The sequence below is a fragment of the Poecilia formosa genome, unplaced genomic scaffold (assembly GCF_000485575.1).
Source record: "Poecilia formosa unplaced genomic scaffold, Poecilia_formosa-5.1.2 Scaffold146, whole genome shotgun sequence".
Taxonomy (NCBI): Eukaryota; Metazoa; Chordata; class Actinopteri; order Cyprinodontiformes; family Poeciliidae; genus Poecilia; species Poecilia formosa.
In genome coordinates this window covers 1,096,155-1,107,204 of record NW_006800085.1, presented here as the reverse complement: position 1 = coordinate 1,107,204, position 11,050 = coordinate 1,096,155, and the positions used below count along the sequence as shown (strand labels likewise).

Here is an 11,050-nt window from a genome sequence, read left to right as displayed (position 1 = left end):
CAGCGGACAGGGGCGGCAGCCTCAAAGGAATACTCGGACCAATACTTGAAGAGCTGGCACAAAAATCGAAATCTATAAAGATTCTGATTGGCTGAGCCTCTCCTCGGTTAGTTCTGTGTTTTCAGGGCTTGCAAGAGGAGCTGGTGTTTTTGTTGGAGAGCTGAAATATGGAAGGTGTAAGGTTTCCCCCCAGGAATGCGTTTCTGTGTGTGGATGTGTGGTGGTCTCGGTGGCTTACGAGTCAAAAGGCTGTAAATGAAGCAGCCTATAAAGAGACAGACCATCAAAAAATACTGCTTAACTGTAAAACAGAAGAACAAAGATGTTTACAAAATAAATATTTCAAAGTAATGTGGATTGTATGTAGCCCTCCCCCCGAGTATTTTCTGGAACCACCTTTTTTTCAAAGCTGTTTTATTCATTTTCAATTTTAATGAAATGACATTTTTAAACATATTAACATTCAAAAGATAACAAGACAAAAACAGAAACAAAAGACCCTCCACCCTATCAATAAGATATGGTAAATATTGTAGATAGACTGAAATACAAATTATAATACCAGTATATGCTTTAGACATCTTTCATTATAAGTCTTTATGGTCCATTTTATTTCATCTCTAATTGTACTTCACAATACTGATAGCCTTTTCATGGAACTATCTGAAAGTGAGGACCACATTTTACTGCAATTACAGCTGTAAGTCTTGTAGTTTTGCCTTGACCAGGTAAGAAAAAGTCTGTATAAAAGTTAATGAAAAGGTGTAAAAACATTATGGTCTCTATTGAACAGACCTTAGATGACCATAAGTTTCCCCTCACTGTTTTCTGCAGGGCTGTGTTGCTAATGGAGTGAATTGCATCCAGATTTCAGAACAAGGTTTTTGAAGTAATTTTCTGGATAAAGGTGCTCTTTACTTCTGAACTTTGCAATCAGTGGAGCAGCTGTTAAAAGGCAAATGTGCTAATTTTCAGAAGACTCCACCTTTCTATGACAGATCTTTACTTATGTCAAACTATTCAAAGTTATGTTGAACTATTTCTTGATGTAGCCCCACAGCTCATACACTGTACCTGAAACTGATTTTATTTATATTGACATCACTTACCTCCACTCTAACCTGAAACAGCTGAAAAAGTCAAGACCAGTTTAAACTCACCCAGCCTGAATGAAGCTCAAATATAACCTGTGGTTTGAGCAGATTACCCCATGCGAATGCCTGCATGTTGTTTTGAAGAACCAGTGTGTAGATTTAAGGCTTTGAGTCTTTGACTGCTTGAGCTCACATCTGACACAAGCAGGCCCATTTTTGTACATATTTGGGGTCATTCAACATGTTTTTAGTTGTCTCATGGACTCAGATATGATGTGGAGGTATAAGGAATTATGTATATCTGAAGGCTTACTTTTGATAATCAGTTACAAAAAATGCAGCTCATAAACTACACTACAGTTTAATTTGTCTTATTTTAGTGAACCTTCTTTTATGGGTTTTTATTTGGGCACCTCATTTTTCCAATAAAAATTTAACAGGATTGCAGTGTGTGGGCAAGATAGTTTAATTAATATGCTAATTGGCAATAAAAAGTTCCTACTTTTGATGTCTATAATAGCAATTGTGTCCTTGATGAGCAGAGGTGCAATTAAAAGAGGGATTCATTATGGTTTTAAACTCTAACATAAAAGATTTTAAAGGAAATTTACAACCTTTTGGTTATCTTGATTCTACTTTTAATCAAAAATGTTTGAGAGTGTGGGATTGTAAACACGTTTTATTTTTTTACTTTATTCGATCACTTCCCCACAACATGTGCTCTGAGAACTCTTTAAAGCCAGTCATACAAATGGAGTATGGTTTAGCAGCAGGACCACGCCTCAACCACCCATCTAACTACCCTGCAGTCTGGGTAATTAAAGGTGTGGTTGCATTTATATGTCTTTTATACTCAACTCTCCTGCAAAGCATTGTCCACCCTCTGTTACTACCAGAGGTTTCTTTTTCAACCCTTGTCAATCGATTCAACCTCTTTCAACTCTTATCCACCATCCCAACCTCATTTGTCCCCTATCCTAATCTTAACAATCCACTATCCCTTCATTATTCATCCTGTATTCCTGCCTCATTCTTTTCCTATCTAAACCTCATTAAGCCCTCATCCTTCATCGAAATCTCTAACATCCCTCATCCATTTTCCCATTACTCTACTGTCGTCATCCGTTAGTCCTGGTTCCTCATCCATCATTCCTACCTCGCTTATCCTTTCATCCTTCATTCATACCTGCCTCATCCAGAGATCCTTCATCTCTCATTCTTCCTCCCTACCTCCTTCACTCCTCATTCCTACCTTCTTCTTTGCTCATCTGTTTCTTCATTATCCACCATCCACACCTCTTACATTCATCTCACACATTTATCCACGATTGATTCTTTTAATTCCTTATCCTTACTTTCTTCATTATGCTTCCTGTACTCCTTCTTTCTTCATCTCAACATCCTTCAACCTGCATCACTACCTCATTTCCCTTATATGATTAATTATTTCAGCACCTCATTTAACTCAATTTAGTTCATTTAAATAGTGCCTGTTCACAACACATGCCATCTCCAGGCACGGTGCAAAAAAGTACTTTTACGTTAGAGAAAAGTAAGAAGTGAATGGCAGTGGCGGCTCCGTTAGTGACTTCATCTTGGAGAAAAATGCAACTAAACAGATGATCTCTGAGCTGGTTTTAAAAGCTAGTTAGTCACAACCAAACCTCAGCCAATAAACTTGTCTAGAAACACTGAAATACAGGACCAAGCGAGTCATCAACTGCAGGAGGAAGGTGTCACAACTAAACAGAACGCCAGACATGATGCAGCTTCTATGAAGAGACAAAAACAAAAGGAAAAGGTTAAAAATTGAAATAACAGCAAATAAGGAGAAGAATGTAGCAAAGGATTCTGTTCTTCTTCCATTCCTCGTTGCCGCCATCTTTCGTTCATACCTCCATCATCCCTCTCATCTCTACTTCCTTCATCCCTCATTTTCTTTAACCTCTCACCCACTTGACATATTTGTTCAGCCTGCCCTAACATTTGGGAGGGTCCTTATTTGGCCTTTAGGAGTCAATGTACTGAGACAGAACCAACACTCTGAGTCTCCAACTCCAGCAGCAATTCTCCCTACATGATTCCATCAAATTTGCTTCTCCAACAACATCCACAAATCTCTCCCAGAAATCTTTTAAGCTGTGTGTTGTGGCGTGGTCCTTGCCAGTAAGTTGCTTATGCTGCAGCACTCCTAAGCCATTTAATTGCACCTGATTTGTGTAAATATGTAATCTCAGTTGTTGACTCTCAGTGGGAGTATAATCCCTACTCCCAGGGAACCAAAAGGATTTCATCATCCCACAACCTAAGAGACGTCATTCAACTCATAACAAAGTTTTGCCTGAATTAGAGAGAAATTCGGGAGATCATGGCAACAACGGTCTCGGAAAACAACAGCAATACAACATTTGCATTTTTGACTGGTGTTTTTAGGGTATGTCCATGTAGATACCACTGAAGTTGGACAGATTGAACTTTTCACTTAGTATGACTGTACAAACACATCTCATACACCTCATCTGCTTTTCTAAATGTTTAGAGCATACTGTAAATATATATGTAACGCTCCTTCCCACGTTCTAATTTCACCTAATGCATGGCAATTAAAGCAAGATGGCTGTACATGCACCCGCCCCCTCAATTACCACCATCCACCTCATCCAGGCAGATCCTTTTCTCCCTTGCATAAATGTCAAATTACATAAACACCGATTTAGTCTTGAAGCATGCCCGGGTTCTGAGGTTGTAGGCGGCACTCGGTTTCTCTGATCACAGACGCCTCTTACATTCTGACACATCACCATTCAGGCAAAAATAGCGGATTTCTGACTCGTTTGGGGCTGCGGGGTCTTCTCATTTCAATAATCCGACTCCTACGCTCCCACGCCAGGCACCCTTAGCACACAGCTTCCGGCTGTGGTCATCTATTCATGGATCTGAAGCACTCTGAGACAAAAGCCCTCCAATGGAGGCAGAGACGTGCAGGCACTTGCATCTTTCACTGGTAGTAATTGACATTCAACAGGGTCTATGAATACTTTTAAAGACTTGTCTCCTTTTGTGAATGGTTCACATCGCCGCCTGCCAAAAATGTTGATGAAGATTTCCTGTTACAAATGAAGTCAAAGCTGCTATTGTAAATGTGATAAAACCCAGCTCACGCCATCATATTTTCAACATCTGTTTGTATTGTTGTCTACTGGATATGACATCACACTCTTTTTGTTTGGCATTACCTGCATTTATAAAAGATAGGCCTTCATCAAATATTTGTTGCTGACAGTAGACTAGTTAGGTAGTGTCTTGTCCAACAAGTTTAACCATGACCTCTTAAGTGGAGGCTGATTGAGGTGTCACCTTAAATCAGGATGACATTTAATTACATTTGTTATGTGTTGATAACATATTTATGTTCTGATAACATAAATATGCAAGGTACAATACATATATCTTTTACTGTTTAATACCCAGCTGGGAATAGACAATATTGTTAAAAAAAAGTTAAAATTTATGTTAATTCCTTGGTTCTTCTTGAAAACGTTTGGTGTTTTCCACAAATAGAATGTATCTCGTGGCTTCACAGACACACATATTCCTTCATTTTATTTTCTACTCATAATGTAGACCTCCTTTTCAAATATTAAACTCTCCAAACTTGATGGGTTGATGAAATGTTGGTCCATGATGGTAGCTAATTTCCACCACTGTTAGAAGAACATAAAAGGTTTGGATCAACTCACAAAAGCTCCGACTGAAATGCAGCAAAAACATAAGAGAAACGCTTGACGTAACTGCTTTGACTTAAAAACCTGTTTCCTGGTTAAAGTAGAGTCTTTCCAGGATTAACCAAATTTTTCACACCCTGGTGTTTTCTTTCTTTGGCACAAAGACATTTAAGTATAAAGTAATGCCAAAAGGTTTTAGTAAAAAAAAAAAAAAAACTATGATCTTCCCTTAAGATTAATTGTGGCACATTCTAAAGCTCAAATTTATTGTTGATATTTTTTTTTTTTTTCAATTTCAAACTTCAAAGCTTTAGCAGGAATAACAATGAGAGCAAATTCCTTTTCTTTGACTCAGTAAGGGTCCTCATTCGGTACACATGCTTTTTGACATGTGGGCATTTTGTACCAACCATGCAGAAAATCTGTCTGGGGGACATTTTGTACCAGCTTTGACAACCAAGCTACCATTTATATAGTTCGGCAAAGCACCCACAGTCAAATAATATTGGTCCCTCTTTTGGTTCGAACCGGGGTTTTAATTAAATTTTATTGAAGTGCCCTAATGGAGGTAATTCTTTTATTTTTTTTTTTTATTTTTTTTTTTTACATTTGAGCATTTTTGTGATAATTTGTCTAAAAAATTTGCAAAACACTTAAAGATCGGAGGGAAACAAGTCAAGTTTTATTTTTATGTTTGGATAAAATGGCAACACAAATGTAACGGATGTAGTCGTACGTTGCCAGCATCTCAATGGTTTCAATGCCAATGTGAATTATATTGACACCAAAACATACGCAACATTTGCATATTTAGAAGGGTTCAGAACATTGTAAAACTCTGCAGGATTTACATTTTCAACTGAAATTGTGTTTGTTTCCAATTTTAAAAAAAATGTGTTAAAATTGGTTCAAATGATGAAGAGTGTTCTCTGCAGAATTATACAAGCTGCAACATTTAATTCAAAAATCTTTGACTTCCAGTGAATTTTGGATTTCAGGGAAATTGTGACACACACACAAAACAAGTGGTGTAAGCCGCCAGCAGCAGGGGTAATGCATGCTGCCATGAGTGTGGATGGGATTACACAGTGACAGCTGTGTGAGATCATTACAGTTCGGGAAAAGAGGGGAAAGAAGGGGGGTGGGGGGTTAAACCCGAGAATCAGGGAATGGAGTGGGCTATTATGAGACTTAGGAGCACAGGGGTGGGGCGCTTTGGCAGTACCGCTTCTTACTGTGAGGAATTCCTCTAAGTGTTGCATTTAGAAACTGTGATACAGGATGTCATTAGATGTGATCACAGGTGCTTTGCATTTTGGCTAATATTTATGCGTCATGTTAGCCAAGTGATGAGAAACAGAAGCCCGATATGTGGGATAAACAGAGGGGTGTGGGTGAGGAGAGAAGCAGGGGAAAGGAAGATGGGTGACGCAGGCAGGCCTTCCAGTAAGAGGTCTGACTCAGCGCCTGGAAGCCCCCTGACCCTGTCTGGAGACAATATGGGGGCAATAATCTGTGTTTTCACTTTGCAGAGCAGAAAGGTCTCTGAAAGACTGCAGCTAGAAAACATGTACACCACGCAGCCTCGACTGGGTTGAGATCATGTTTTTTTTCTTTCACTTTCATCAGCTTTTATCAACCATGATAAGGCATCAGATTAAACTGAGTGATGTTTTGACCGCAATAATAACATCTGTGAATCACATAGGCCTTTATCATCCCTCGCTTTCCAAAATAAACAATCCATAGTCAATCATAAAGACAATGTTTTTATTTCGTTGAAGTAACTGTTTGTCTGTAAAACCTCATTAATCTATTATGTCACTCTCTGTCTACGAGTTAGTTTGGTGATTATGGATACAACCTCCACAGCACAAAAAAAAAAATCCCTTTTTCAGCATGTTGTAGCCTTTATATGGTGAAACAACAGGGGGAATGCAGGTGTTTGATTATGCAATCGGTGACTAAGGTTTCAAACGTCAGTCGTCATCTGCGCGCGCTTTCTCCTGCTGTCAGCCTTGAGCGGGCTTCGAACCAGCAGAGAGGATCTGTTTGAGTATCAGATGAAAACAGTTGTCCCTTTCTTCTCCTCATCGCTGGCTTGGCAGGGATGGAGTTCTCACTCCTCCAGAACGATAACGCAGCACAACAGGAAACAGGGGCCGGCCGATGTTGTTACCTGGTTACATAATCCAGACTAAAAGAGGAACACCAAAGTGCAGAATCCATTTTCCAAATGACTTAACTTTTCTAGGACCTAAAGGATCCATTACATCTACCTTTTTTAGTGATTTATTTTGTTCAGACACTATTTTCACAAGTTTACTATTCAAAGCAGAATGTTGCAAACTGTAAGATTAACTAATAATCCCAGCAATTGTACAACATCTGCAATTTGCACGCAGCCTTGCCTAACTAAGGATTCCTCAACTGTTTTTTTTTTTCCTTGAATATACACTACTTTGTGCTGTTCTCTTATGTAAAATCCTAATAAAATACCTTGCAGTTATAATACTGACAAAATCAGAAAAAGAAACTGTGTGGATACCTTTCGAGGCACAGTGCCTCTTCCAGTTTTGTGTGTGATTTGGCATGGCACGCCAATGATGGATGATAGTAAGACAGACGGCCTGTTTCCTGCATGCACCCCTCACTTCCATGTCACACACACAGATATCCTTTGAGGATGGGAGCTTTATAACAACTTGACGTGCATGGCCCACATTTACACACCCAGACACCAGACAGACCCACCTAACATCCTCTTTGGGGAGAAAAAAAAAAAAACCGCTGGACATTTTGTGCTAACCTGCACACCTAAAAAAGAAAAAAATAGGATTTACTAGGTCAGCCAAAAGGTTCCGCCAAAAAGTACAAACTGCTTTTCCACTGATGAAAAACATCTGAATCACTGGGAGTTTTTTTTTTTTTTTTGGTTTTTATAGTTGTGACTTGCACTTCTTTAGAAATGTGCTCAATGTTGCGTGAGTGAGAATACAACTCATGCTATCATGTGGATATAATATAAAAGTCAGGACCTTTACAAAGGAGTAGACCACATCTGTCATCTCCCTCTTTCTCCCCAGACCTCTTACATTCTTAATTACACCTCCACTCCCATTCATATTCACTGTCTAATTGAAACTGACAGTCCGTGCAAAGTAAATATTTACAAGGAGTCAGTGAAACACACATGCATGTATAACCTTCTCTTTTAAAGACACAGTGTAGGCACGGACTTCCTTGTAGTTTCATCCTCCGTATCTGCATGAAATGCCCACTCTGCTGCCTCTCCAGTCCAAGCAGTAAAGTGTTAAGCCAACAGAGGTTTGAGGTGGGATGTGGGCTGCCCACGCTCCTGCTAAAAACAAAAGTATAAAGATACATCTGGGATTGAGCACAGACTAAGAGTGTTTTGATTTACTTCTGTAATTTCTCTGTAGCTCCGGTGGTTTTACTGTAAACCACTCCTACACCGTCTGCAGATGTGGCATCGGATCCAGTGGGAGGGAATGGATTTGTGTAGCTGTGTGCTTGTGTGTGCTTCTGCTCCCTGCTACATGTCCAAATTAAAATAGGGGTTTGTCGGCATTCTCCAGTCAAATTTCCGCCATCGCAATATTTTACTCAGAATGATAAAGTATAAAGTAATTCTGCAGACATCACTGGCTCATCATTGGCTTTTGAATGTGGTTGAATGTGGAAGAAAATGGAAAAAGCAAAATAGAAAAGGTGCAGCATGCCCTAAAAATGTTTAAAGCATAAAAAGTCTATCTATAAATTATATTGTTAGGCAAAAGCATCTAACAAATATATTTAGAAATGCCCTATTCTTGAAGTGATTATGTCTGCATGATTAATTTCTCCTTTAAACCCAATTTCATATGAGTCCAAAAGCAAAGATCAATTTTTAAATTGCTTATTCTTTTATTTTTCACACAAAACTAGCTCATCACTTAATGAATTTTGTTTTTTAATGCTTGAGGGATCAACAGCTCTGAGTTTATTGGTAATAACGATTTAATAACAATTGCTGAAGTAAATTTGGTTTCACAAAAATGTAATACAAGGAGGTAGAAGAAGGTGTTCTGGTCGAATCAAATGTATTTTTTGCTTACATATATTCACCTTGTGAAATTGAACTCTAACACAGCAAGTCACCTGCTTCATTGTGACATGTCGATGGCAGCACCATGGTGCGGGAATGATTTTTTAAGCAGGATCTAAATCACGTCTTGGTGCGGTTGTGAAATCTAATTCAAGTATTGGGATGATTCATGCATGAATTTCATGATGAAATCAAATGTCTTTTGTTCTAAAGTTTTTTATGTAAGTAAATTGTGGCCAAAGGAAACGGAAAAACTAGACAAGTTTGGACAGGGTCAGACTGGACTTCAACGCAGGTCAGTCATTATGACAGCCTGAAGATAAGCACTTCCAGTCATACTTCCAAATGTTTCTGCGAATGAAGTGATGTATATATCAAATCTTTAAATCAAATCTTACTATATTTTCTCACTATATTTTCACATAATTATTGTGTTTTCTTTATATTTGCTCTCAGGAATATTGTCCACGTCGTTCTTCTCATCTCTGTAGCAACTATCCTTATTTTTAAGATTGGAGGATCTGTTCACATTCTTCCCATTCTTCTGCATAATGGGATAGATATAATATCTATATTCACCACTGTGACGAAGAGTGAGCTGTCAACATGTCATGCAAGGAATGCAAAGGAATAAAAGGGCATCCTGGACTTTCTATTGTCTAACTGTGTCAATAGTCGGTGGAAAAACAAACGTATTTTCACCAAGGAGCAGCATTGTTTTCCATATACAGTTTGCTGCCGTGGCCCTGATGAAATCAGCGTCCAGTCTAGTGGCAAACAGCTGAGATTGTTTGTGCTGCTCTGAGGCTGCAGGTGCACAATCAAACCCGAGGGAAGGAAGCAAACGAGGAGGGGCTTGAATGTGACACAAACAGGAAGCAGAGTGTTCTCTCTCCTGTTCAGCGGCACACACAAAAGCTTCATTCTGAATTTTGTTCCGGTACAAACTGTTTTTGAGGCCTTTTAGGCACTTACATAACATGGTGTTATGAAAGATATTGACTTGCTTAATTTGCCACATTTTTTCCCCCCCTAAACTTTTTTTTTTTTTTTTTTAAGATCTCGGTCTCCTTTCCCCTTTTTGTTTCCAGACTTTAATGTGAGAACAAGTTTGAGTCAGTGAGGGCTCTGGGCAGAGGGCCACTCCAAGTTCAGGACTTGGCTCTTGGATTTGAACGAGTTTTGCCAAAGAAAATCTCCTACTTTTATGAAGTCTGTTTCATTTCCTTTTTTAAATCAGACAGTCTGGGGTTGCAGTCTTATCCCATAAAGATTTGTGATCACTCAACTCTTTATAATGACCCAAAGTTACAATTCTTACTTTGACTTCTTTGAAGACACATTTTCAAGAAAAAAAGATCTTTAAAACACTAATAACACAACTACATTTGAGCAGTTTCTGGAAAATTTGACCCAAGCTACTGATTTGATAGGTTCTCAAGTTTACAACTTTGAAAGCACGTTATTTTTAGCCTGCCAACATTGGACAGGGAGAAGGGGGGCTTCTATGTAAACAAAACCGGAATAAGTGAAAAGAGACAATATTGATATTTACTTTTTTTTTGACATTTTGACACCCACACAAGGTTTTGATTCTATATGCATAGCTTAGACTTTTTCATTAAAATCTCATAATAAAATTGCATGTTGGAAAGGAATTATACTTTTCTTAGTAATCAATTGAAAAATCTTTATTGGCAATACACTTTTTTTTGCATATTTCCACTGCTTTGACTATCTGGTGATGGGCTCTCATGTATCACTCTAACTTTAGCTTTCTCCATTAGATTCACATCAAAGCTGTGGGTGACTCCAAAACAATAATATTACTTCCTGGCAGATTTAAACCTAAACCTACTTTTATGAAGTCTGTTTCATTTCATATATATTTGAATTTATAATACAGAGAGTGTTATTTTCTCTAATTTATCAATGTATGTTACTTCTATAATTTTATTCCTTGTGTTTTTGTACAATGGTTTTCTGTGAAAGCCATGAAAAAAAGTTTTTAGTAATAATAATTCATTTTAAAAGAAAAAGAGCAATCATGCATTAAATCAAGGTTTAATGAATTCCTTCCAGCGTCAGGAAAACCAAAACTAAACAACTTTTACTATGCGTTT

The 11,050-nt window shown here is 38.2% G+C and overlaps 1 long non-coding RNA gene across 2 annotated transcripts in view; it reads left to right on the top strand.

The window, feature by feature from the left end:
* LOC107837493 (uncharacterized) overlaps window positions 1-11,050 on the top strand; it is a 28,008-nt gene that overhangs the window by 7,850 nt on the left and 9,108 nt on the right. The gene's annotated exons all lie outside the window — the stretch shown is intronic.